Source organism: Orcinus orca, chromosome 6 (genome assembly GCF_937001465.1).
Source record: "Orcinus orca chromosome 6, mOrcOrc1.1, whole genome shotgun sequence".
NCBI classification, from domain to species: domain Eukaryota; kingdom Metazoa; phylum Chordata; class Mammalia; order Artiodactyla; family Delphinidae; genus Orcinus; species Orcinus orca.
In genome coordinates, this window is record NC_064564.1 from 767912 (window position 1) to 795571 (window position 27660).

Sequence of the window (27660 nt, forward strand, 5' to 3'; positions counted from 1 at the left end):
TCAGTTCCTGTGTAGCCAAGATTACATTCCGTGTATTAGTGATATCTTATGATGTTTCTTTTTCTGTGTGACTTATTTCAGTTAGAATCATCATACCTGAATCCACTCATTATGCTGCTACGGGCCTGATGACATAGATTTCATTGCTGAGTGACATTGCATTGTACGTAAGTACCACAACTTCTTTATCCATTTTTCACTTTCTGCGATATTGAACTTGTACCGTAAACGAGGTTCTTGTAAACAGAGCCGTCCCAAACTTTGGGGTGGCTGTGTCTTTTTGATTTTAATTTCCCTAAGCTATAGGACCATAAGTGGAAGTGCCCTAGGCTCTGTTGCTTTGTTTTTTAGATGTTTCAGGAAACACCATACACTTCTCCCGAGTGGCTGTTGGCAATTTACATCCCGCCCATCAGCATAACAAGGCTCCCAGTTCTCCATGGCCTGTCCTGCCTTTCTGGATTTTACACTGTTTTCAGATGGCCCTTTTGACCGGGGGGAAGTGAGACTTCATTTTAGTGAAGATTTCCTTTGCAAGCTTGCTTGGTTGGCCAAAATGGGCGTATGCGTTTTTTTCTGAATATATTCAGGAAAAAACGCATACGCCCTTTTTGGCCAAGTGCATCATTGTCGACGTTCTGCCTCTTTTCCTATGCTTTAAATGCAATTCCAGTCTACCTCCTGAAATCAGTTTCCTGCAATTCTGCCCCGCTTTCACGTCCTCTTGGCAGCCTTACTTCAGCATATTTTTGGACGATAGCTGTCATTTATAACTCTGCAGTTTTGTGAATTACAGTGCCCCTGAGCTCCTTTCTTCAACTCGCTTTCTTGTGAGCTGGCAGCAACACCGCAGGATTGCTTCAGGCCCTAATCTGGTTCTGGCACGGCACGCTGAGCCTTTGGTTAATTCCTCTTCCTGGTGTTAAATGAGAGTTAAATTTGCCCGTCTAGACACCTCCAGCTAGTCTCTCATTGGTTCTCCCTATTCCTGTTCATCTTCCGCAGAAATTGCAAACTGGGCCAAACAGGAGGTTAAAGGCACTGACTCTCCAAGTCGGGAGAGTGTTAGTAAAGCATCTGGAATGTTGCACCCGAGTACCAGGGGACGAAAACTGAGACATATTTGAACACGTCTCCCGATCACACGGTTGATCATACTCTGGGTTCCACATGCATGTGTTAGCTGAAGGAAGAATCCCTTAAACCTGGAGAGTTGAGACCCGTGGAATGGGTACCATGCAATATGACTTCAAAGGGTCTTCATTTGTTCATCGAACCTCTCCAATCCTATCACTGCTGCGTTTATGCCCCTGTACACACGCTTGATTCTCTTTCGGAGACATAGCAATCCATAGGTTTTAAGATACTTACTAGTCAGGTACATTCTTAGGCGTTTAATATGGGGTGTTGAGTCCAATTCGTTGAGCAAGGAGTACCTCTTGTCTATTCCATATTTGGCTTAAGGAACTTTATCTGTGCTCATTTCAGTCTCTGGTTTTATGCAGCACCCCAACTCACCTTTCCCCTTAAGCAAGTATAAGTTTGTTTTCTACATTTGAGACGCTGTTCTGTTTTGTAATCCAGTTCCTGTGTAGCCAAGATTACATTCCGTGTATTAGTGATGTCTTATGATATTTCTATTTCTGTGTGACTTATTTCAGTTAGAATCATCATACCTGAATCCACTCATTATGCTGCTACGGGCCTGATGACATAGATTTCATTGCTGAGTGATATTGCATTGTACGTAAGTACCACAACTTCTTTATCCATTTTTCACTTTCTGAGATATTGAACTTGTACCGTAAACGAGGTTCTTGTAAACAGAGCCGTCCCAAACTTTGGGGTGGCTGTGTCTTTTTGATTTTAATTTCCCTAAGCTATAGGACCATAAGTGGAAGTGCCCTAGGCTCTGTTGCTTTGTTTTTTAGATGTTTCAGGAAACACCATACACTTCTCCCGAGTGGCTGTTGGCAATTTTCATCCCACCCATCAGCATAACAAGGCTCCAAGTTCTCCATGGCCTGTCCTGCCTTTCTGGATTTTACACTTTTTTCAGATGGCCCTTTTGACCGGGGGGAAGTGAGACTTCATTGTAGTGCAGACTTCCTTTGCAAGCTTGCTTGGTTGGCCAAAAAGGGCGTATGCGTTTTTTCCTGAATATATTCAGGAAAAAACGCATATGCCCTTTTTGGCCAAGAGCATCATTGTGGACGTTCTGCCTCTTTTCCTATGCTTTCAATGCAATTCCAGTGTACCTCCTGAAATCGGTTTCCTGCAATTCTGCCCCGCTTTCAAGTTCTCTTGGCAGCGTTACTTCAGTATATTTTTGGACGATAGCTGTCATTTATAAGTCTGCAGGTTTGTCAATTACAGTGCCCCTGAGCTCCTTTCTTCAACTCGCTTTCTTGTGAGCTGGCCGCAACACCGCAGGATTGCTTCAGGCCCTAATCCGGTTCCGGCATGGCATGCTGAGCCTTTGCTTAATTCCTCTTCCTGGTGGGAAATGAGAGTTAAATTTGCCCGTCCAGACACCTCCGGCTAGTCTCTCATTGGTTCTCCCTATTCCTGTTCATCTTCCACAGAAATTGCAAACTGGGCCAAACAGGAGGTTAAAGGCACTGGCTCTCCAAGTCGGGAGAGTGTTAGTAAAGCATCTGGAATGTTGCGCCCGAGTACCAGGGGACGAAAACTGAGACATATTTGAACACGGCTCCCGATCACACGTTTGATCATACTCTGGGTTCCACATGCATGTTTTAGCTGAAGGAAGAATCCCTTAAACCTGGAGAGTTGAGACCCGTGGAATGGGTACCATGCAATATGACTTCAAAGGGTCTTCATTTGCTCACGGAACCTCTCCAATCCTATCACTGCTGCCGTTATGCCCCTGTACACACGCTTGATTCTCTTTCAGAGCCATAGTAATCCATAGGTTTTAAGATACTTACTGGTCAGGTACATTCTTAGGCGTTTAATATGGTGTGTTGAGTCCATTTCGTTGAGCAAGGAGTAGCTCTTGTCTATTCCATATTTGGCTTAAGGAACTTTATCTGTGCTCATTTCAATCTCTGGTTTTATGCAGCACCCCAACTCACCTTTCCCCTTAAGCAAGCATAAGTTGGTTTTCTACATTTGAGACCCTGTTCTGTTTTGTAATCCAGTTCCTGTGTAGCCAAGATTACATTCCGTGTATTAGTGATATCTTATGATGTTTCTTTTTCTGTGTGACTTATTTCAGTTAGAATCATCATACCTGAATCCACTCATTATGCTGCTACGGGCCTGATGACATAGATTTCATTGCTGAGTGATATTGCATTGTACGTAAGTACCACAACTTCTTTATCCATTTTTCACTTTCTGCGATATTGAACTTGTACCGTAAACGAGGTTCTTGTAAACAGAGCCGTCCCAAACTTTGGGGTGGCTGTGTCTTTTTGATTTTAATTTCCCTAAGCTATAGGACCATAAGTGGAAGTGCCCTAGGCTCTGTTGCTTTGTTTTTTAGATGTTTCAGGAAACACCATACACTTCTCCCTAGTGGCTGTTGGCAATTTACATCCCGCCCATCAGCATAACAAGGCTCCCAGTTCTCCATGGCCTGTCCTGCCTTTCTGGATTTTACACTGTTTTCAGATGGCCCTTTTGACCGGGGGGAAGTGAGACTTCATTTTAGTGAAGATTTCCTTTGCAAGCTTGCTTGGTTGGCCAAAATGGGCGTATGCGTTTTTTTCTGAATATATTCAGGAAAAAACGCATACGCCCTTTTTGGCCAAGTGCATCATTGTCGACGTTCTGCCTCTTTTCCTATGCTTTAAATGCAATTCCAGTCTACCTCCTGAAATCAGTTTCCTGCAATTCTGCCCCGCTTTCACGTCCTCTTGGCAGCCTTACTTCAGCATATTTTTGGACGATAGCTGTCATTTATAACTCTGCAGTTTTGTGAATTACAGTGCCCCTGAGCTCCTTTCTTCAACTCGCTTTCTTGTGAGCTGGCAGCAACACCGCAGGATTGCTTCAGGCCCTAATCTGGTTCTGGCACGGCACGCTGAGCCTTTGGTTAATTCCTCTTCCTGGTGTTAAATGAGAGTTAAATTTGCCCGTCTAGACACCTCCAGCTAGTCTCTCATTGGTTCTCCCTATTCCTGTTCATCTTCCGCAGAAATTGCAAACTGGGCCAAACAGGAGGTTAAAGGCACTGACTCTCCAAGTCGGGAGAGTGTTAGTAAAGCATCTGGAATGTTGCACCCGAATACCAGGGGACGAAAACTGAGACATATTTGAACACGTCTCCCGATCACACGGTTGATCATACTCTGGGTTCCACATGCATGTGTTAGCTGAAGGAAGAATCCCTTAAACCTGGAGAGTTGAGACCCGTGGAATGGGTACCATGCAATATGACTTCAAAGGGTCTTCATTTGTTCATCGAACCTCTCCAATCCTATCACTGCTGCGTTTATGCCCCTGTACACACGCTTGATTCTCTTTCGGAGACATAGCAATCCATAGGTTTTAAGATACTTACTAGTCAGGTACATTCTTAGGCGTTTAATATGGGGTGTTGAGTCCAATTCGTTGAGCAAGGAGTACCTCTTGTCTATTCCATATTTGGCTTAAGGAACTTTATCTGTGCTCATTTCAGTCTCTGGTTTTATGCAGCACCCCAACTCACCTTTCCCCTTAAGCAAGTATAAGTTTGTTTTCTACATTTGAGACGCTGTTCTGTTTTGTAATCCAGTTCCTGTGTAGCCAAGATTACATTCCGTGTATTAGTGATGTCTTATGATATTTCTATTTCTGTGTGACTTATTTCAGTTAGAATCATCATACCTGAATCCACTCATTATGCTGCTACGGGCCTGATGACATAGATTTCATTGCTGAGTGATATTGCATTGTACGTAAGTACCACAACTTCTTTATCCATTTTTCACTTTCTGCGATATTGAACTTGTACCGTAAACGAGGTTCTTGTAAACAGAGCCGTCCCAAACTTTGGGGTGGCTGTGTCTTTTTGATTTTAATTTCCCTAAGCTATAGGACCATAAGTGGAAGTGCCCTAGGCTCTGTTGCTTTGTTTTTTAGATGTTTCAGGAAACACCATACACTTCTCCCGAGTGGCTGTTGGCAATTTTCATCCCACCCATCAGCATAACAAGGCTCCAAGTTCTCCATGGCCTGTCCTGCCTTTCTGGATTTTACACTTTTTTCAGATGGCCCTTTTGACCGGGGGGAAGTGAGACTTCATTGTAGTGCAGACTTCCTTTGCAAGCTTGCTTGGTTGGCCAAAAAGGGCGTATGCGTTTTTTCCTGAATATATTCAGGAAAAAACGCATATGCCCTTTTTGGCCAAGAGCATCATTGTGGACGTTCTGCCTCTTTTCCTATGCTTTCAATGCAATTCCAGTGTACCTCCTGAAATCGGTTTCCTGCAATTCTGCCCCGCTTTCAAGTTCTCTTGGCAGCGTTACTTCAGTATATTTTTGGACGATAGCTGTCATTTATAAGTCTGCAGGTTTGTCAATTACAGTGCCCCTGAGCTCCTTTCTTCAACTCGCTTTCTTGTGAGCTGGCCGCAACACCGCAGGATTGCTTCAGGCCCTAATCCGGTTCCGGCATGGCATGCTGAGCCTTTGCTTAATTCCTCTTCCTGGTGGGAAATGAGAGTTAAATTTGCCCGTCCAGACACCTCCGGCTAGTCTCTCATTGGTTCTCCCTATTCCTGTTCATCTTCCACAGAAATTGCAAACTGGGCCAAACAGGAGGTTAAAGGCACTGGCTCTCCAAGTCGGGAGAGTGTTAGTAAAGCATCTGGAATGTTGCGCCCGAGTACCAGGGGACGAAAACTGAGACATATTTGAACACGGCTCCCGATCACACGTTTGATCATACTCTGGGTTCCACATGCATGTTTTAGCTGAAGGAAGAATCCCTTAAACCTGGAGAGTTGAGACCCGTGGAATGGGTACCATGCAATATGACTTCAAAGGGTCTTCATTTGCTCACGGAACCTCTCCAATCCTATCACTGCTGCCGTTATGCCCCTGTACACACGCTTGATTCTCTTTCAGAGCCATAGTAATCCATAGGTTTTAAGATACTTACTGGTCAGGTACATTCTTAGGCGTTTAATATGGTGTGTTGAGTCCATTTCGTTGAGCAAGGAGTAGCTCTTGTCTATTCCATATTTGGCTTAAGGAACTTTATCTGTGCTCATTTCAATCTCTGGTTTTATGCAGCACCCCAACTCACCTTTCCCCTTAAGCAAGCATAAGTTGGTTTTCTACATTTGAGACCCTGTTCTGTTTTGTAATCCAGTTCCTGTGTAGCCAAGATTACATTCCGTGTATTAGTGATATCTTATGATGTTTCTTTTTCTGTGTGACTTATTTCAGTTAGAATCATCATACCTGAATCCACTCATTATGCTGCTACGGGCCTGATGACATAGATTTCATTGCTGAGTGATATTGCATTGTACGTAAGTACCACAACTTCTTTATCCATTTTTCACTTTCTGCGATATTGAACTTGTACCGTAAACGAGGTTCTTGTAAACAGAGCCGTCCCAAACTTTGGGGTGGCTGTGTCTTTTTGATTTTAATTTCCCTAAGCTATAGGACCATAAGTGGAAGTGCCCTAGGCTCTGTTGCTTTGTTTTTTAGATGTTACAGGAAACACCATACACTTCTCCCGAGTGGCTGTTGGCAATTTACATCCCGCTAATCAGCATAACAAAGCTTCCAGTTCTCCATGGCCTGTCCTGCCTTTCTGGATTTTACACTTTTTCAGAAGGCCCTTTTGACCGGGGGGAAGTGAGACTTCATTGTAGTGCAGATTTCCTTTGCAAGCTTGCTTGGTTGGCCAAAAAGGGCATATGCGTTTTTTCCTGAATATATTCAGGAAAAAACGCATACGCCCTTTTTGGCCAAGTGCATCATTGTGGACGTTCTGCCTCTTTTCCTATGCTTTCAATGCAATTCCAGTCTACCTCCTGAAATCGGTTGCCTGCAATTCTGCCCCGCTTTCAAGTCCTCTTGGCAGCCTTACTTCAGTATATTTTTGGATGATAGCTGTCATTTATAACTCTGCAGGTTTGTGAATTACAGTGCCCCTGAGCTCCTTTCTTCAACTCGCTTTCTTGTGAGCTGGCCGCAACACCGCAGATTGCTTCAGGCCCTAATCTGGTTCCGGCACGGCACGCTGATCCTTTGGTTATTTCCTCTTCCTGGTGGGAAATGAGAGTTAAATTTGCCCGTCCAGACACCTCCAGCTAGTCTCTCATTGGTTCTCCCTATTCCTGTTCATCTTCCGGAGAAATTGCAAACTGGGCCAAACAGAAGGTTAAAGGCACTGACTCTCCAAGTGGGGAGAGTTCTAGTAAAGCATCTGGAATGTTGTACCCGAGTACCAGGGGACGAAAACTGAGACATATTTGAACATGTCTCCCGATCACACGGTTGATCATACTCTGGGTTCCACATGCATGTTTTAGGTGAAGGAAAAATCCCTTAAACCTGGAGAGTTGATACCCGTGGAATGGGTACCATGCAATATGACTTCAAAGGGTCTTCATTTGCTCACCGAACCTCTCCAATCCTATCACTGCTGCCGATATGCCCCTGTACACACGCTTGATTCTCTTTCAGAGCCATAGTAATCCATAGGTTTTAAGATACTTACTAGTCAGGTACATTCTTAGGCATTTAATATGGTGTGTTGAGTCCATTTCGTTGAGCAAGGAGTAGCTCTTGTCTATTCCATATTTGGCTTAAGGAAATTTATCTGTGCTCATTTCAATCTCTGGTTTTATGCAGCACCCCAACTCACCTTTCCCCTTAAGCAAGCATAAGTTGGTTTTCTACATTTGAGACCCTGTTCTGTTTTGTAATTCAGTTCCTGTGTAGCCAAGATTACATTCCGTGTATTAGTGATATCTTATGATGTTTCTTTTTCTGTGTGACTTATTTCAGTTAGAATCATCATACCTGAATCCACTCATTATGCTGCTACGGGCCTGATGACATAGATTTCATTGCTGAGTGACATTGCATTGTACGTAAGTACCACAACTTCTTTATCCATTTTTCACTTTCTGCGATATTGAACTTGTACCGTAAACGAGGTTCTTGTAAACAGAGCCGTCCCAAACTTTGGGGTGGCTGTGTCTTTTTGATTTTAATTTCCCTAAGCTATAGGACCATAAGTGGAAGTGCCCTAGGCTCTGTTGCTTTGTTTTTTAGATGTTTCAGGAAACACCATACACTTCTCCCGAGTGGCTGTTGGCAATTTACATCCCGCCCATCAGCATAACAAGGCTCCCAGTTCTCCATGGCCTGTCCTGCCTTTCTGGATTTTACACTGTTTTCAGATGGCCCTTTTGACCGGGGGGAAGTGAGACTTCATTTTAGTGAAGATTTCCTTTGCAAGCTTGCTTGGTTGGCCAAAATGGGCGTATGCGTTTTTTTCTGAATATATTCAGGAAAAAACGCATACGCCCTTTTTGGCCAAGTGCATCATTGTCGACGTTCTGCCTCTTTTCCTATGCTTTAAATGCAATTCCAGTCTACCTCCTGAAATCAGTTTCCTGCAATTCTGCCCCGCTTTCACGTCCTCTTGGCAGCCTTACTTCAGCATATTTTTGGACGATAGCTGTCATTTATAACTCTGCAGTTTTGTGAATTACAGTGCCCCTGAGCTCCTTTCTTCAACTCGCTTTCTTGTGAGCTGGCAGCAACACCGCAGGATTGCTTCAGGCCCTAATCTGGTTCTGGCACGGCACGCTGAGCCTTTGGTTAATTCCTCTTCCTGGTGTTAAATGAGAGTTAAATTTGCCCGTCTAGACACCTCCAGCTAGTCTCTCATTGGTTCTCCCTATTCCTGTTCATCTTCCGCAGAAATTGCAAACTGGGCCAAACAGGAGGTTAAAGGCACTGACTCTCCAAGTCGGGAGAGTGTTAGTAAAGCATCTGGAATGTTGCACCCGAGTACCAGGGGACGAAAACTGAGACATATTTGAACACGTCTCCCGATCACACGGTTGATCATACTCTGGGTTCCACATGCATGTGTTAGCTGAAGGAAGGATCCCTTAAACCTGGAGAGTTGAGACCCGTGGAATGGGTACCATGCAATATGACTTCAAAGGGTCTTCATTTGTTCATCGAACCTCTCCAATCCTATCACTGCTGCGTTTATGCCCCTGTACACACGCTTGATTCTCTTTCGGAGACATAGCAATCCATAGGTTTTAAGATACTTACTAGTCAGGTACATTCTTAGGCGTTTAATATGTGGTGTTGAGTCCATTTCGTTGAGCAAGGAGTACCTCTTGTCTATTCCATATTTGGCTTAAGGAACTTTATCTGTGCTCATTTCAGTCTCTGGTTTTATGCAGCACCCCAACTCACCTTTCCCCTTAAGCAAGTATAAGTTTGTTTTCTACATTTGAGACGCTGTTCTGTTTTGTAATCCAGTTCCTGTGTAGCCAAGATTACATTCCGTGTATTAGTGATGTCTTATGATATTTCTATTTCTGTGTGACTTATTTCAGTTAGAATCATCATACCTGAATCCACTCATTATGCTGCTACGGGCCTGATGACATAGATATCATTGCTGAGTGATATTGCATTGTACGTAAGTACCACAACTTCTTTATCCATTTTTCACTTTCTGCGATATTGAACTTGTACCGTAAACGAGGTTCTTGTAAACAGAGCCGTCCCAAACTTTGGGGTGGCTGTGTCTTTTTGATTTTAATTTCCCTAAGCTATAGGACCATAAGTGGAAGTGCCCTAGGCTCTGTTGCTTTGTTTTTTAGATGTTTCAGGAAACACCATACACTTCTCCCGAGTGGCTGTTGGCAATTTTCATCCCACCCATCAGCATAATAAGGCTCCAAGTTCTCCATGGCCTGTCCTGCCTTTCTGGATTTTACACTTTTTTCAGATGGCCCTTTTGACCGGGGTGAAGTGAGACTTCATTGTAGTGCAGACTTCCTTTGCAAGCTTGCTTGGTTGGCCAAAAAGGGCGTATGCGTTTTTTCCTGAATATATTCAGGAAAAAACGCATACGCCCTTTTTGGCCAAGAGCATCATTGTGGACGTTCTGCCTCTTTTCCTATGCTTTCAATGCAATTCCAGTGTACCTCCTGAAATCGGTTTCCTGCAATTCTGCCCCGCTTTCAAGTTCTCTTGGCAGCCTTACTTCAGTATATTTTTGGACGATAGCTGTCATTTATAAGTCTGCAGGTTTGTCAATTACAGTGCCCCTGAGCTCCTTTCTTCAACTCTCTTTCTTGTGAGCTGGCGGCAACACCGCAGGATTGCTTCAGGCCCTAATCTGGTTCCGGCATGGCACGCTGAGCCTTTGGTTAATTCCTCTTCCTGGTGGGAAATGAGAGTTAAATTTGCCCGTCCAGACACCTCCAGCTAGTCTCTCATTGGTTCTCCCTATTCCTGTTCATCTTCCGCAGAAATTGCAAACTGGGCCAAACAGGAGGTTAAAGGCACTGACTCTTCTAGTTGGGAGAGTGTTAGTAAAGCATCTGGAATATTGCACCCGAGTACCAGGGAACGAGAACTGAGACATATTTGAACACGTCTCCCGATCACACGGTTGATCATACTCTGGGTTCCACATGCATGTTTTAGCTGAAGGAAGAATCCCTTAAACCTGGAGAGTTGAGACCCGTGGAATGGGTACCATGCAATATGACTTCAAAGGGTCTTCATTTGCTCACCGAACCTCTCCAATCCTATCACTGCTGCGTTTATGCCCCTGTACACACGCTTGATTCTCTTTCAGAGACATAGCAATCCATAGGTTTTAAGATACTTACTAGTCAGTTACATTCTTAGGCGTTTAATATGGGGTGTTGAGTCCATTTCGTTGAGCAAGGAGTAGCTCTTGTCTATTCCATATTTGGCTTAAGGAACTTTATCTGTGCTCATTTCAATCTCTGGTTTTATGCAGCACCCCAACTCACCTTTCCCCTTAAGCAAGCATAAGTTGGTTTTCTACATTTGAGACCCTGTTCTGTTTTGTAATCCAGTTCCTGTGTAGCCAAGATTACATTCCGTGTATTAGTGATATCTTATGATGTTTCTTTTTCTGTGTGACTTATTTCAGTTAGAATCATCATACCTGAATCCACTCATTATGCTGCTACGGGCCTGATGACATAGATTTCATTGCTGAGTGATATTGCATTGTACGTAAGTACCACAACTTCTTTATCCATTTTTCACTTTCTGCGATATTGAACTTGTACCGTAAACGAGGTTCTTGTAAACAGAGCCGTCCCAAACTTTGGGGTGGCTGTGTCTTTTTGATTTTAATTTCCCTAAGCTATAGGACCATAAGTGGAAGTGCCCTAGGCTCTGTTGCTTTGTTTTTTAGATGTTACAGGAAACACCATACACTTCTCCCGAGTGGCTGTTGGCAATTTACATCCCGCTAATCAGCATAACAAAGCTTCCAGTTCTCCATGGCCTGTCCTGCCTTTCTGGATTTTACACTTTTTCAGAAGGCCCTTTTGACCGGGGGGAAGTGAGACTTCATTGTAGTGCAGATTTCCTTTGCAAGCTTGCTTGGTTGGCCAAAAAGGGCGTATGCGTTTTTTCCTGAATATATTCAGGAAAAAACGCATACGCCCTTTTTGGCCAAGTGCATCATTGTGGACGTTCTGCCTCTTTTCCTATGCTTTCAATGCAATTCCAGTCTACCTCCTGAAATCGGTTGCCTGCAATTCTGCCCCGCTTTCAAGTCCTCTTGGCAGCCTTACTTCAGTATATTTTTGGATGATAGCTGTCATTTATAACTCTGCAGGTTTGTGAATTACAGTGCCCCTGAGCTCCTTTCTTCAACTCGCTTTCTTGTGAGCTGGCCGCAACACCGCAGATTGCTTCAGGCCCTAATCTGGTTCCGGCACGGCACGCTGATCCTTTGGTTATTTCCTCTTCCTGGTGGGAAATGAGAGTTAAATTTGCCCGTCCAGACACCTCCAGCTAGTCTCTCATTGGTTCTCCCTATTCCTGTTCATCTTCCGGAGAAATTGCAAACTGGGCCAAACAGAAGGTTAAAGGCACTGACTCTCCAAGTGGGGAGAGTTCTAGTAAAGCATCTGGAATGTTGTACCCGAGTACCAGGGGACGAAAACTGAGACATATTTGAACATGTCTCCCGATCACACGGTTGATCATACTCTGGGTTCCACATGCATGTTTTAGGTGAAGGAAAAATCCCTTAAACCTGGAGAGTTGATACCCGTGGAATGGGTACCATGCAATATGACTTCAAAGGGTCTTCATTTGCTCACCGAACCTCTCCAATCCTATCACTGCTGCCGATATGCCCCTGTACACACGCTTGATTCTCTTTCAGAGCCATAGTAATCCATAGGTTTTAAGATACTTACTAGTCAGGTACATTCTTAGGCATTTAATATGGTGTGTTGAGTCCATTTCGTTGAGCAAGGAGTAGCTCTTGTCTATTCCATATTTGGCTTAAGGAACTTTATCTGTGCTCATTTCAATCTCTGGTTTTATGCAGCACCCCAACTCACCTTTCCCCTTAAGCAAGCATAAGTTGGTTTTCTACATTTGAGACCCTGTTCTGTTTTGTAATTCAGTTCCTGTGTAGCCAAGATTACATTCCGTGTATTAGTGATATCTTATGATGTTTCTTTTTCTGTGTGACTTATTTCAGTTAGAATCATCATACCTGAATCCACTCATTATGCTGCTACGGGCCTGATGACATAGATTTCATTGCTGAGTGACATTGCATTGTACGTAAGTACCACAACTTCTTTATCCATTTTTCACTTTCTGCGATATTGAACTTGTACCGTAAACGAGGTTCTTGTAAACAGAGCCGTCCCAAACTTTGGGGTGGCTGTGTCTTTTTGATTTTAATTTCCCTAAGCTATAGGACCATAAGTGGAAGTGCCCTAGGCTCTGTTGCTTTGTTTTTTAGATGTTTCAGGAAACACCATACACTTCTCCCGAGTGGCTGTTGGCAATTTACATCCCGCCCATCAGCATAACAAGGCTCCCAGTTCTCCATGGCCTGTCCTGCCTTTCTGGATTTTACACTGTTTTCAGATGGCCCTTTTGACCGGGGGGAAGTGAGACTTCATTTTAGTGAAGATTTCCTTTGCAAGCTTGCTTGGTTGGCCAAAATGGGCGTATGCGTTTTTTTCTGAATATATTCAGGAAAAAACGCATACGCCCTTTTTGGCCAAGTGCATCATTGTCGACGTTCTGCCTCTTTTCCTATGCTTTAAATGCAATTCCAGTCTACCTCCTGAAATCAGTTTCCTGCAATTCTGCCCCGCTTTCACGTCCTCTTGGCAGCCTTACTTCAGCATATTTTTGGACGATAGCTGTCATTTATAACTCTGCAGTTTTGTGAATTACAGTGCCCCTGAGCTCCTTTCTTCAACTCGCTTTCTTGTGAGCTGGCAGCAACACCGCAGGATTGCTTCAGGCCCTAATCTGGTTCTGGCACGGCACGCTGAGCCTTTGGTTAATTCCTCTACCTGGTGTTAAATGAGAGTTAAATTTGCCCGTCTAGACACCTCCAGCTAGTCTCTCATTGGTTCTCCCTATTCCTGTTCATCTTCCGCAGAAATTGCAAACTGGGCCAAACAGGAGGTTAAAGGCACTGACTCTCCAAGTCGGGAGAGTGTTAGTAAAGCATCTGGAATGTTGCACCCGAGTACCAGGGGACGAAAACTGAGACATATTTGAACACGTCTCCCGATCACATGGTTGATCATACTCTGGGTTCCACATGCATGTGTTAGCTGAAGGAAGGATCCCTTAAACCTGGAGAGTTGAGACCCGTGGAATGGGTACCATGCAATATGACTTCAAAGGGTCTTCATTTGTTCATCGAACCTCTCCAATCCTATCACTGCTGCGTTTATGCCCCTGTACACACGCTTGATTCTCTTTCGGAGACATAGCAATCCATAGGTTTTAAGATACTTACTAGTCAGGTACATTCTTAGGCGTTTAATATGGGGTGTTGAGTCCATTTCGTTGAGCAAGGAGTACCTCTTGTCTATTCCATATTTGGCTTAAGGAACTTTATCTGTGCTCATTTCAGTCTCTGGTTTTATGCAGCACCCCAACTCACCTTTCCCCTTAAGCAAGTATAAGTTTGTTTTCTACATTTGAGACGCTGTTCTGTTTTGTAATCCAGTTCCTGTGTAGCCAAGATTACATTCCGTGTATTAGTGATGTCTTATGATATTTCTATTTCTGTGTGACTTATTTCAGTTAGAATCATCATACCTGAATCCACTCATTATGCTGCTACGGGCCTGATGACATAGATATCATTGCTGAGTGATATTGCATTGTACGTAAGTACCACAACTTCTTTATCCATTTTTCACTTTCTGCGATATTGAACTTGTACCGTAAACGAGGTTCTTGTAAACAGAGCCGTCCCAAACTTTGGGGTGGCTGTGTCTTTTTGATTTTAATTTCCCTAACCTATAGGACCATAAGTGGAAGTGCCCTAGGCTCTGTTGCTTTGTTTTTTAGATGTTTCAGGAAACACCATACACTTCTCCAGAGTGGCTGTTGGCAATTTTCATCCCACCCATCAGCATAATAAGGCTCCAAGTTCTCCATGGCCTGTCCTGCCTTTCTGGATTTTACACTTTTTTCAGATGGCCCTTTTGACCGGGGTGAAGTGAGACTTCATTGTAGTGCAGACTTCCTTTGCAAGCTTGCTTGGTTGGCCAAAAAGGGCGTATGCGTTTTTTCCTGAATATATTCAGGAAAAAACGCATACGCCCTTTTTGGCCAAGAGCATCATTGTGGACGTTCTGCCTCTTTTCCTATGCTTTCAATGCAATTCCAGTCTACCTCCTGAAATCGGTTTCCTGCAATTCTGCCCCGCTTTCAAGTTCTCTTGGCAGCCTTACTTCAGTATATTTTTGGACGATAGCTGTCATTTATAAGTCTGCAGGTTTGTCAATTACAGTGCCCCTGAGCTCCTTTCTTCAACTCTCTTTCTTGTGAGCTGGCCGCAACACCGCAGGATTGCTTCAGGCCCTAATCTGGTTCCGGCATGGCACGCTGAGCCTTTGGTTAATTCCTCTTCCTGGTGGGAAATGAGAGTTAAATTTGCCCGTCCAGACACCTCCAGCTAGTCTCTCATTGGTTCTCCCTATTCCTGTTCATCTTCCGCAGAAATTGCAAACTGGGCCAAACAGGAGGTTAAAGGCACTGACTCTCCAAATCGGGAGAGTGCTAGTAAAGCATCTGGAATGTTGCATCCGAGTACCAGGGGACGAAAACTGAGACATATTTGAACACGTCTCCCGATCACACGGTTGATCATACTCTGGGTTCCACATGCATGTTTTAGCTGAAGGAAGAATCCCTTAAACCTGGAGAGTTGAGACCCGTGGAATGGGTACCATGCAATATGACTTCAAAGGGTCTTCATTTGGTCACCGAACCTCTACAATCCTATCACTGCTGCGTTTATGCCCCTGTACACACACTTGATTCTCTTTCAGAGACATAGCAATCCATAGGTTTTAAGATACTTACTAGTCAGGTACATTCTTAGGAGTTTAATATGGGGTGTTGAGTCCATTTCGTTGAGCAAGGAGTAGCTCTTGTCTATTCCATATTTGGCTTAAGGAACTTTATCTGTGCTCATTTCAATCTCTGGTTTTATGCAGCACCCCAACTCACCTTTCCCCTTAAGCAAGAATAACTTGGTTTTCTACATTTGAGACCCTGTTCTGTTTTGTAATCCACTTCCTGTGTAGCCAAGTTTACATTCCGTGTATTAGTGATGTCTTATGATGTTTCTATTTCTGTGTGACTTATTTCAGTTAGAATCATCATACCTGAATCCACTCATTATGCTGCTAAGGGCCTGATGACATAGATTTCATTGCTGAGTGATATTGCATTGTACGTAAGTACCACAACTTCTTTATCCATTTTTCGCTTTCTGCGATATTGAACGTGTACCGTAAACGAGGTTCTTGTAAACAGAGCCGTCCCAAACTTTGGGGTGGCTGTGTCTTTTTGATTTTAATTTCCGTAAGCTATAGGACCATAAGTGGAAGTGCCCTAGGCTCTGTTGCTTTGTTTTTTAGATGTTTCAGGAAACACCATACACTTCTCCCGAGTGGCTGTTGGCAATTTACATCCCGCCCATCAGCATAACAAGGCTCCCAGTTCTCCATGGCCTGTCCTGCCTTTCTGGATTTTACACTGTTTTCAGATGGCCCTTTTGACCGGGGGGAAGTGAGACTTCATTTTAGTGAAGATTTCCTTTGCAAGCTTGCTTGGTTGGCCAAAATGGGCGTATGCGTTTTTTTCTGAATATATTCAGGAAAAAACGCATACGCCCTTTTTGGCCAAGTGCATCATTGTCGACGTTCTGCCTCTTTTCCTATGCTTTAAATGCAATTCCAGTCTACCTCCTGAAATCAGTTTCCTGCAATTCTGCCCCGCTTTCACGTCCTCTTGGCAGCCTTACTTCAGCATATTTTTGGACGATAGCTGTCATTTATAACTCTGCAGTTTTGTGAATTACAGTGCCCCTGAGCTCCTTTCTTCAACTCGCTTTCTTGTGAGCTGGCAGCAACACCGCAGGATTGCTTCAGGCCCTAATCTGGTTCTGGCACGGCACGCTGAGCCTTTGGTTAATTCCTCTTCCTGGTGTTAAATGAGAGTTAAATTTGCCCGTCTAGACACCTCCAGCTAGTCTCTCATTGGTTCTCCCTATTCCTGTTCATCTTCCGCAGAAATTGCAAACTGGGCCAAACAGGAGGTTAAAGGCACTGACTCTCCAAGTCGGGAGAGTGTTAGTAAAGCATCTGGAATGTTGCACCCGAGTACCAGGGGACGAAAACTGAGACATATTTGAACACGTCTCCCGATCACACGGTTGATCATACTCTGGGTTCCACATGCATGTGTTAGCTGAAGGAAGGATCCCTTAAACCTGGAGAGTTGAGACCCGTGGAATGGGTACCATGCAATATGACTTCAAAGGGTCTTCATTTGTTCATCGAACCTCTCCAATCCTATCACTGCTGCGTTTATGCCCCTGTACACACGCTTGATTCTCTTTCGGAGACATAGCAATCCATAGGTTTTAAGATACTTACTAGTCAGGTACATTCTTAGGCGTTTAATATGTGGTGTTGAGTCCATTTCGTTGAGCAAGGAGTACCTCTTGTCTATTCCATATTTGGTTTAAGGAACTTTATCTGTGCTCATTTCAGTCTCTGGTTTTATGCAGCACCCCAACTCACCTTTCCCCTTAAGCAAGTATAAGTTTGTTTTCTACATTTGAGACGCTGTTCTGTTTTGTAATCCAGTTCCTGTGTAGCCAAGATTACATTCCGTGTATTAGTGATGTCTTATGATATTTCTATTTCTGTGTGACTTATTTCAGTTAGAATCATCATACCTGAATCCACTCATTATGCTGCTACGGGCCTGATGACATAGATATCATTGCTGAGTGATATTGCATTGTACGTAAGTACCACAACTTCTTTATCCATTTTTCACTTTCTGCGATATTGAACTTGTCCCGTAAACGAGGTTCTTGTAAACAGAGCCGTCCCAAACTTTGGGGTGGCTGTGTCTTTTTGATTTTAATTTCCCTAAGCTATAGGACCATAAGTGGAAGTGCCCTAGGCTCTGTTGCTTTGTTTTTTAGATGTTTCAGGAAACACCATACACTTCTCCCGAGTGGCTGTTGGCAATTTTCATCCCACCCATCAGCATAATAAGGCTCCAAGTTCTCCATGGCCTGTCCTGCCTTTCTGGATTTTACACTTTTTTCAGATGGCCCTTTTGACCGGGGTGAAGTGAGACTTCATTGTAGTGCAGACTTCCTTTGCAAGCTTGCTTGGTTGGCCAAAAAGGGCGTATGCGTTTTTTCCTGAATATATTCAGGAAAAAACGCATACGCCCTTTTTGGCCAAGAGCATCATTGTGGACGTTCTGCCTCTTTTCCTATGCTTTCAATGCAATTCCAGTGTACCTCCTGAAATCGGTTTCCTGCAATTCTGCCCCGCTTTCAACTCCTCTTGGCAGCCTTACTTCAGTATATTTTTGGACGATAGCTGTCATTTATAAGTCTGCAGGTTTGTCAATTACAGTGCCCCTGAGCTCCTTTCTTCAACTCTCTTTCTTGTGAGCTGGCGGCAACACCGCAGGATTGCTTCAGGCCCTAATCTGGTTCCGGCATGGCACGCTGAGCCTTTGGTTAATTCCTCTTCCTGGTGGGAAATGAGAGTTAAATTTGCCCGTCCAGACACCTCCAGCTAGTCTCTCATTGGTTCTCCCTATTCCTGTTCATCTTCCGCAGAAATTGCAAACTGGGCCAAACAGGAGGTTAAAGGCACTGACTCTTCTAGTTGGGAGAGTGTTAGTAAAGCATCTGGAATATTGCACCCGAGTACCAGGGAACGAGAACTGAGACATATTTGAACACGTCTCCCGATCACACGGTTGATCATACTCTGGGTTCCACATGCATGTTTTAGCTGAAGGAAGAATCCCTTAAACCTGGAGAGTTGAGACCCGTGGAATGGGTACCATGCAATATGACTTCAAAGGGTCTTCATTTGCTCACCGAACCTCTCCAATCCTATCACTGCTGCGTTTATGCCCCTGTACACACGCTTGATTCTCTTTCAGAGACATAGCAATCCATAGGTTTTAAGATACTTACTAGTCAGTTACATTCTTAGGCGTTTAATATGGGGTGTTGAGTCCATTTCGTTGAGCAAGGAGTAGCTCTTGTCTATTCCATATTTGGCTTAAGGAACTTTATCTGTGCTCATTTCAATCTCTGGTTTTATGCAGCACCCCAACTCACCTTTCCCCTTAAGCAAGCATAAGTTGGTTTTCTACATTTGAGACCCTGTTCTGTTTTGTAATCCAGTTCCTGTGTAGCCAAGATTACATTCCGTGTATTAGTGATATCTTATGATGTTTCTTTTTCTGTGTGACTTATTTCAGTTAGAATCATCATACCTGAATCCACTCATTATGCTGCTACGGGCCTGATGACATAGATTTCATTGCTGAGTGATATTGCATTGTACGTAAGTACCACAACTTCTTTATCCATTTTTCACTTTCTGCGATATTGAACTTGTACCGTAAACGAGGTTCTTGTAAACAGAGCCGTCCCAAACTTTGGGGTGGCTGTGTCTTTTTGATTTTAATTTCCCTAAGCTATAGGACCATAAGTGGAAGTGCCCTAGGCTCTGTTGCTTTGTTTTTTAGATGTTACAGGAAACACCATACACTTCTCCCGAGTGGCTGTTGGCAATTTACATCCCGCTAATCAGCATAACAAAGCTTCCAGTTCTCCATGGCCTGTCCTGCCTTTCTGGATTTTACACTTTTTCAGAAGGCCCTTTTGACCGGGGGGAAGTGAGACTTCATTGTAGTGCAGATTTCCTTTGCAAGCTTGCTTGGTTGGCCAAAAAGGGCGTATGCGTTTTTTCCTGAATATATTCAGGAAAAAACGCATACGCCCTTTTTGGCCAAGTGCATCATTGTGGACGTTCTGCCTCTTTTCCTATGCTTTCAATGCAATTCCAGTCTACCTCCTGAAATCGGTTGCCTGCAATTCTGCCCCGCTTTCAAGTCCTCTTGGCAGCCTTACTTCAGTATATTTTTGGATGATAGCTGTCATTTATAACTCTGCAGGTTTGTGAATTACAGTGCCCCTGAGCTCCTTTCTTCAACTCGCTTTCTTGTGAGCTGGCCGCAACACCGCAGATTGCTTCAGGCCCTAATCTGGTTCCGGCACGGCACGCTGATCCTTTGGTTATTTCCTCTTCCTGGTGGGAAATGAGAGTTAAATTTGCCCGTCCAGACACCTCCAGCTAGTCTCTCATTGGTTCTCCCTATTCCTGTTCATCTTCCGGAGAAATTGCAAACTGGGCCAAACAGAAGGTTAAAGGCACTGACTCTCCAAGTGGGGAGAGTTCTAGTAAAGCATCTGGAATGTTGTACCCGAGTACCAGGGGACGAAAACTGAGACATATTTGAACATGTCTCCCGATCACACGGTTGATCATACTCTGGGTTCCACATGCATGTTTTAGGTGAAGGAAAAATCCCTTAAACCTGGAGAGTTGATACCCGTGGAATGGGTACCATGCAATATGACTTCAAAGGGTCTTCATTTGCTCACCGAACCTCTCCAATCCTATCACTGCTGCCAATATGCCCCTGTACACACGCTTGATTCTCTTTCAGAGCCATAGTAATCCATAGGTTTTAAGATACTTACTAGTCAGGTACATTCTTAGGCATTTAATATGGTGTGTTGAGTCCATTTCGTTGAGCAAGGAGTAGCTCTTGTCTATTCCATATTTGGCTTAAGGAACTTTATCTGTGCTCATTTCAATCTCTGGTTTTATGCAGCACCCCAACTCACCTTTCCCCTTAAGCAAGCATAAGTTGGTTTTCTACATTTGAGACCCTGTTCTGTTTTGTAATTCAGTTCCTGTGTAGCCAAGATTACATTCCGTGTATTAGTGATATCTTATGATGTTTCTTTTTCTGTGTGACTTATTTCAGTTAGAATCATCATACCTGAATCCACTCATTATGCTGCTACGGGCCTGATGACATAGATTTCATTGCTGAGTGACATTGCATTGTACGTAAGTACCACAACTTCTTTATCCATTTTTCACTTTCTGCGATATTGAACTTGTACCGTAAACGAGGTTCTTGTAAACAGAGCCGTCCCAAACTTTGGGGTGGCTGTGTCTTTTTGATTTTAATTTCCCTAAGCTATAGGACCATAAGTGGAAGTGCCCTAGGCTCTGTTGCTTTGTTTTTTAGATGTTTCAGGAAACACCATACACTTCTCCCGAGTGGCTGTTGGCAATTTACATCCCGCCCATCAGCATAACAAGGCTCCCAGTTCTCCATGGCCTGTCCTGCCTTTCTGGATTTTACACTGTTTTCAGATGGCCCTTTTGACCGGGGGGAAGTGAGACTTCATTTTAGTGAAGATTTCCTTTGCAAGCTTGCTTGGTTGGCCAAAATGGGCGTATGCGTTTTTTTCTGAATATATTCAGGAAAAAACGCATACGCCCTTTTTGGCCAAGTGCATCATTGTCGACGTTCTGCCTCTTTTCCTATGCTTTAAATGCAATTCCAGTCTACCTCCTGAAATCAGTTTCCTGCAATTCTGCCCCGCTTTCACGTCCTCTTGGCAGCCTTACTTCAGCATATTTTTGGACGATAGCTGTCATTTATAACTCTGCAGTTTTGTGAATTACAGTGCCCCTGAGCTCCTTTCTTCAACTCGCTTTCTTGTGAGCTGGCAGCAACACCGCAGGATTGCTTCAGGCCCTAATCTGGTTCTGGCACGGCACGCTGAGCCTTTGGTTAATTCCTCTTCCTGGTGTTAAATGAGAGTTAAATTTGCCCGTCTAGACACCTCCAGCTAGTCTCTCATTGGTTCTCCCTATTCCTGTTCATCTTCCGCAGAAATTGCAAACTGGGCCAAACAGGAGGTTAAAGGCACTGACTCTCCAAGTCGGGAGAGTGTTAGTAAAGCATCTGGAATGTTGCACCCGAGTACCAGGGGACGAAAACTGAGACATATTTGAACACGTCTCCCGATCACACGGTTGATCATACTCTGGGTTCCACATGCATGTGTTAGCTGAAGGAAGGATCCCTTAAACCTGGAGAGTTGAGACCCGTGGAATGGGTACCATGCAATATGACTTCAAAGGGTCTTCATTTGTTCATCGAACCTCTCCAATCCTATCACTGCTGCGTTTATGCCCCTGTACACACGCTTGATTCTCTTTCGGAGACATAGCAATCCATAGGTTTTAAGATACTTACTAGTCAGGTACATTCTTAGGCGTTTAATATGGGGTGTTGAGTCCATTTCGTTGAGCAAGGAGTACCTCTTGTCTATTCCATATTTGGCTTAAGGAACTTTATCTGTGCTCATTTCAGTCTCTGGTTTTATGCAGCACCCCAACTCACCTTTCCCCTTAAGCAAGTATAAGTTTGTTTTCTACATTTGAGACGCTGTTCTGTTTTGTAATCCAGTTCCTGTGTAGCCAAGATTACATTCCGTGTATTAGTGATGTCTTATGATATTTCTATTTCTGTGTGACTTATTTCAGTTAGAATCATCATACCTGAATCCACTCATTATGCTGCTACGGGCCTGATGACATAAATATCATTGCTGAGTGATATTGCATTGTACGTAAGTACCACAACTTCTTTATCCATTTTTCACTTTCTGCGATATTGAACTTGTACCGTAAACGAGGTTCTTGTAAACAGAGCCGTCCCAAACTTTGGGGTGGCTGTGTCTTTTTGATTTTAATTTCCCTAAGCTATAGGACCATAAGTGGAAGTGCCCTAGGCTCTGTTGCTTTGTTTTTTAGATGTTTCAGGAAACACCATACACTTCTCCCGAGTGGCTGTTGGCAATTTTCATCCCACCCATCAGCATAATAAGGCTCCAAGTTCTCCATGGCCTGTCCTGCCTTTCTGGATTTTACACTTTTTTCAGATGGCCCTTTTGACCGGGGGGAAGTGAGACTTCATTGTAGTGCAGACTTCCTTTGCAAGCTTGCTTGGTTGGCCAAAAAGGGCGTATGCGTTTTTTCCTGAATATATTCAGGAAAAAACGCATACGCCCTTTTTGGCCAAGTGCATCATTGTCGACGTTCTGCCTCTTTTCCTATGCTTTAAATGCAATTCCAGTCTACCTCCTGAAATCAGTTTCCTGCAATTTTGCCCCGCTTTAAAGTCCTCTTGGCAGCCTTACTTCAGTATATTTTTGGACGATAGCTGTCATTTATAACTCTGCAGGTTTGTGAATTACAGTGCCCCTGAGCTCCTTTCTTCAACTCGCTTTCTTGTGAGCTGGCGGCAACACCGCAGGATTGATTCAGGCCCTAATGTGGTTCCGGCACGGCACGCTGAGCCTTTGCTTAATTCCTCTTCCTGGTGGGAAATGAGAGTTAAATTTGCCCGTCCAGACACCTCCAGCTAGTCTCTCATTGGTTCTCCCTATTCCTGTTCATCTTCCGCAGAAATTGCAAACTGGGCCAAACAGGAGGTTAAAGGCACTGACTCTCCAAGTCGGGAGAGTGTTAGTAAAGCATCTGGAATGTTGCACCCGAGTACCAGGGGACGAAAACTGAGACATATTTGAACACGTCTCCCGATCACACGGTTGATCATACTCTGGGTTCCACATGCATGTGTTAGCTGAAGGAAGAATCCCTTAAACCTGGAGAGTTGAGACCCGTGGAATGGGTACCATTCAATATGACTTCAAAGGGTCTTCATTTGCTCACCGAACCTCTCCAATCCTATCACTGCTGCGTTTATGCCCCTGTACACACGCTGGATTCTCTTTCGGAGACATAGCAATCCATAGGTTTTAAGATACTTACTAGTCAGGTACATTCTTAGGCGCTTAATATGGGGTGAGGAGTCCATTTCGTTGAGCAAGGAGTACCTCTTGTCTATTCCATATTTGGCTTAAGGAACTTTATCTGTGCTCATTTCAGTCTCTGGTTTTATGCAGCACCCCAACTCACCTTTCCCCTTAAGCAAGTATAAGTTTGTTTTCTACATTTGAGACGCTGTTCTGTTTTGTAATCCAGTTCCTGTGTAGCCAAGATTACATTCCGTGTATTAGTGATGTCTTATGATATTTCTATTTCTGTGTGACTTATTTCAGTTAGAATCATCATACCTGAATCCACTCATTATGCTGCTACGGGCCTGATGACATAGATTTCATTGCTGAGTGATATTGCATTGTACGTAAGTACCACAACTTCTTTATCCATTTTTCACTTTCTGCGATATTGAACTTGTACCGTAAACGAGGTTCTTGTAAACAGAGCCATCCCAAACTTTGGGGTGGCTGTGTCTTTTTGATTTTAATTTCCCTAAGCTATAGGACCATAAGTGGAAGTGCCCTAGGCTCTGTTGCTTTGTTTTTTAGATGTTTCAGGAAACACCATACACTTCTCCCGAGTGGCTGTTGGCAATTTTCATCCCACCCATCAGCATAACAAGGCTCCAAGTTCTCCATGGCCTGTCCTGCCTTTCTGGATTTTACACTTTTTTCAGATGGCCCTTTTGACCGGGGGGAAGTGAGACTTCATTGTAGTGCAGACTTCCTTTGCAAGCTTGCTTGGTTGGCCAAAAAGGGCGTATGCGTTTTTTCCTGAATATATTCAGGAAAAAACGCATACGCCCTTTTTGGCCAAGAGCATCATTGTGGACGTTCTGCCTCTTTTCCTATGCTTTCAATGCAATTCCAGTGTACCTCCTGAAATCGGTTTCCTGCAATTCTGCCCCGCTTTCAAGTTCTCTTGGCAGCCTTACTTCAGTATATTTTTGGACGATAGCTGTCATTTATAAGTCTGCAGGTTTGTCAATTACAGTGCCCCTGAGCTCCTTTCTTCAACTCTCTTTCTTGTGAGCTGGCCGCAACATCGCAGGATTGCTTCAGGCCCTAATCTGGTTCCAGCATGGCACGCTGAGCCTTTGGTTAATTCCTCTTCCTGGTGGGAAATGAGAGTTAAATTTGCCCGTCCAGACACCTCCAGCTAGTCTCTCATTGGTTCTCCCTATTCCTGTTCATCTTCCGCAGAAATTGCAAACTGGGCCAAACAGGAGGTTAAAGGCACTGACTCTCCAAATCGGGAGAGTGCTAGTAAAGCATCTGGAATGTTGCATCCGAGTACCAGGGGACGAAAACTGAGACATATTTGAACACGTCTCCCGATCACACGGTTGATCATAATCTGGGTTCCACATGCATGTTTTAGCTGAAGGAAGAATCCCTTAAACCTGGAGAGTTGAGACCCGTGGAATGGGTACCATGCAATATGACTTCAAAGGGTCTTCATTTGCTCACCGAACCTCTCCAGTCCTATCACTGCTGCGTTTATGCCCCTGTACACACGCTTGATTCTCTTTCGGAGACATAGCAATCCATAGGTTTTAAGATACTTCCTAGTCAGGTACATTCTTAGGAGTTTAATATGGGGTGTTGAGTCCATTTCGTTGAGCAAGGAGTAGCTCTTGTCTATTCCATATTTGGCTTAAGGAACTTTATATGTGCTCATTTCAATCTCTGGTTTTATGTAGCACCCCAACTCACCTTTCCCCTTAAGCAAGAATAACTTGGTTTTCTACATTTGAGACCCTGTTCTGTTTTGTAATCCACTTCCTGTGTAGCCAAGTTTACATTCCGTGTATTAGTGATGTCTTATGATGTTTCTATTTCTGTGTGACTTATTTCAGTTAGAATCATCATACCTGAATCCACTCATTATGCTGCTAAGGGCCTGATGACATAGATTTCATTGCTGAGTGATATTGCATTGTACGTAAGTACCACAACTTCTTTATCCATTTTTCGCTTTCTGCGATATTGAACGTGTACCGTAAACGAGGTTCTTGTAAACAGAGCCGTCCCAAACTTTGGGGTGGCTGTGTCTTTTTGATTTTAATTTCCCTACACTATAGGACCATAAGTGGAAGTGCCCTAGGCTCTGTTGCTTTGTTTTTTAGATGTTTCAGGAAACACCATACACTTCTCCCGAGTGGCTGTTGGCAATTTTCATCCCACCCATCAGCATAACAAGGCTCCCAGTTCTCCATGGCCTGTCCTGCCTTTCTGGATTTTACACGTTTTTCAGATGGCCCTTTTGACCGGGGGGAAGTGAGACTTCATTGTAGTGCAGATTTCCTTTGCAAGCTTGCTTGGTTGGCCAAAAAGGGCGTATGCGTTTTTTCCTGAATATATTCAGGAAAAAACGCATACGCCCTTTTTGGCCAAGTGCATCATTGTGGACGTTCTGCCTATTTTCCTATGCTTTAAATGCAATTCCAGTCTACCTCCTGAAATCAGTTTCCTGCAATTCTGCCCCGCTTTCAAGTCCTCTTGGCAGCCTTACTTCAGTATATTTTTGGACGATAGCTGTCATTTATAACTCTGCAGGTTTGTGAATTACAGTGCCCCTGAGCTCCTTTCTTCAACTCGCTTTCTTGTGAGCTGGCGGCAACACCGCAGGATTGATTCAGGCCCTAATGTGGTTCCGGCACGGCACGCTGAGCCTTTGCTTAATTCCTCTTCCTGGTGGGAAATGAGAGTTAAATTTGCCCGTCCAGACACCTCCAGCTAGTCTCTCATTGGTTCTCCCTATTCCTGTTCATCTTCCGCAGAAATTGCAAACTGGGCCAAACAGGAGGTTAAAGGCACTGACTCTTCTAGTTGGGAGAGTGTTAGTAAAGCATGTGGAATATTGCACCCGAGTACCAGGGAACGAGAACTGAGACATATTTGAACACGTCTCCCGATCACACGGTTGATCATACTCTGGGTTCCACATGCATGTTTTAGCTGAAGGAAGAATCCCTTAAACCTGGAGAGTTGAGACCCGTGGAATGGGTACCATGCAATATGACTTCAAAGGGTCTTCATTTGCTCACCGAACCTCTCCAATCCTATCACTGCTGCGTTTATGCCCCTGTACACACGCTTGATTCTCTTTCAGAGACATAGCAATCCATAGGTTTTAAGATACTTACTAGTCATGTACATTCTTAGGAGTTTAATATGGGGTGTTGAGTCCATTTCGTTGAGCAAGGAGTAGCTCTTGTCTATTCCATATTTGGCTTAAGGAACTTTATCTGTGCTCATTTCAATCTCTGGTTTTATGCAGCACCCCAACTCACCTTTCCCCTTAAGCAAGAATAACTTGGTTTTCTACATTTGAGACCCTGTTCTGTTTTGTAATCCACTTCCTGTGTAGCCAAGTTTACATTCCGTGTATTAGTGATGTCTTATGATGTTTCTATTTCTGTGTGACTTATTTCAGTTAGAATCATCATACCTGAATCCACTCATTATGCTGCTAAGGGCCTGATGACATAGATTTCATTGCTGAGTGATATTGCATTGTACGTAAGTACCACAACTTCTTTATCCATTTTTCGCTTTCTGCGATATTGAACGTGTACCGTAAACGAGGTTCTTGTAAACAGAGCCGTCCCAAACTTTGGGGTGGCTGTGTCTTTTTGATTTTAATTTCCCTACGCTATAGGACCATAAGTGGAAGTGCCCTAGGCTCTGTTGCTTTGTTTTTTAGATGTTACAGGAAACACAATACACTTCTCCAAAGTGGCTGTTGGCAATTTACATCCCGCCCATCAGCATAACAAGGCTCCCAGTTCTCCATGGCCTGTCCTGCCTTTCTGGATTTTACACTTTTTCAGAGGGCCCTTTTGACCGGGGGGAAGTGAGACTTCATTGTAGTGCAGATTTCCTTTGCAAGCTTGCTTGGTTGGCCAAAAAGGGCGTATGCGTTTTTTCCTGAATATATTCAGGAAAAAACGCATACGCCCTTTTTGGCCAAGTGCATCATTGTCGACGTTCTGCCTCTTTTCCTATGCTTTCAATGCAATTCCAGTCTACCTCCTGAAATCGGTTTCCTGCAATTCTGCCCCGCTTTCAAGTCTTCTTGGCAGCCTTACTTCAGTATATTTTTGGATGATAGCTGTCATTTATAACTCTGCAGTTTTGTGAATTACAGTGCCCCTGAGC